The sequence below is a fragment of the Rhagoletis pomonella genome, unplaced genomic scaffold (assembly GCF_013731165.1).
Source record: "Rhagoletis pomonella isolate Grant_MI unplaced genomic scaffold, Rhpom_1.0 Rhpom_scaffold_00001, whole genome shotgun sequence".
Lineage (NCBI taxonomy): Eukaryota > Metazoa > Arthropoda > Insecta > Diptera > Tephritidae > Rhagoletis > Rhagoletis pomonella.
This window is the reverse complement of record NW_023458555.1, coordinates 33,105,246-33,107,072: the sequence shown is the minus strand read 5'-3', so window position 1 is coordinate 33,107,072 and position 1,827 is coordinate 33,105,246.

The window sequence follows — 1,827 nt, the reverse complement described above, 5'->3', positions numbered from 1 at the left end:
AGAAATATATACATATTGGGCACTTTCAGAAGGCGCAACAGCTCAGTAACTGTTGCAATTGCACCTTCTGAACGCGTTGTTGTGTACTTCTGATCAACTGAACAGTTGCGTGTTAGATGATCGTAATATTTTTTTGATCATTTGGGACAACATGTTGGTGTGTACCTCTGAGAATTGAATTTGACAGCTAATAAATCAAGACGTTCAGAAGACGCTTAACGATCAATGATTTTGGGGTGGTGGTTAGCTGATATTCAGCTGGGTCTGGGACAATTGAACCCTTTGACACCCCCTCTCGTCGAACTGATTAGTGCCAGTGATCCTAATTTTATCCCTCTTCGTTTGAACGTGTACTTCCCAATATGCTATGGGATAAGTTCTCACGAAACCTATTATGTAAAGGCACGTCAGCCATTGCGCGCCTTGATTACCTCAAGTTTTGTAGTGATGTACATACATACATCAACTAAGAGGATGGCTCAATAAGCTATAATACGTCCTACTAATGTATTTTCGGGGAGAAACCCCAAATTTTTCCTGTCATGGACCTGTCTCTTTCTTTACTAAGCTATCTCGAAGTATGTGCACTTTTCAACTCATAGAGGGCGGCTTCAGTAGAACGGCCCGCCATATACCCGTATGCATGTATGTATGCTGACACGATTGTACTAGGTAGTTCAGTAAGACCGTAGACAACTACAGAAGAGAAACGACTGGCGCGCTCTGTTGGACTCTGCCGAAGGCACTTAGGCGGTTACAGCGGCAAACTAGAAGAACAAGAAGCTTTTGACTACAAACGTACCGAGGCAGATTGGCCTAAAGGATTTCGGAAAAAGTTTGTCTTGTGTATATTCTGAGCATCTCGGAATCTGCACTTTCGTCTTTCTAAATTTTGTAGTGTCTGTCAGGTGTAACTGATAGCAACTAAAAAGGTCTAGGTAGCGAAAGTTTCTGAAACTGATGTGTCAAAGACCTGCCCAGTCAGTTCGTTGACGGTGTGCTTTAGCTTTCCACCCAACGCGCTCAGTGAGGCTTTATAGCCTATGGTTCGAAGGCTGATCTCTTTGTAGAAATCGCGTATATGGCTGAGCAACCCAGCCAGTGGATTGGACAATATTTTGCTTGCAAGGACCTCACCAGACGGTACATAACGTCATTGTGCTGAATGCCGCTCTTTAAGGGCCGGATATTAGTTATCTGCTCTTTAGAATTTTAACGGGCTTTCGAAATGCGAAAGATTTCCTTTCGTTTGCAATACATTATCCTCTACGCACAATTACTCAATATGTCTCCCTGCTTCGTTTCTAAGGGAATAAATGTAGCTGCCTATTGTAGCTTAAAAAAATTCTAGTTTTAAAAAAACTTAATACTTAGGGCCAATTTCACAATGCGTAGTTAACTCGGAATCGGGAGTTAACTACAGATTTTTGTACTGAAAATCTCTAGTTAACTGTCGATTCGGAGTTAACTACGCACTGTGAAATTGGCCCTTAATCTCACTTTTAATTTATTTTTTGTGTTCGCTAGTTAAGTCTAAAAAAATGCTTACTCAAGTACAAATACGATTAAAACCAACACCTCGTTTTCATTCCTCGTCGCTCTTGTTCATACATACGTACATACATACTAGCGCATATTGACTCTGCATGAACAGTTACTCCAAGAATTGATCCTATGTTGTTGATCAATTTGTATGCTGAAACAGTTTGAAAAGCGAAAAAACTTGGATAATGAACTCGACTAGTGTCACGGATACGAATTCTACCTTAAAATCTTTTTAATGAAAGGGTTCACTAAAATAAGAACTTAAGATCAAATTATAGCAAA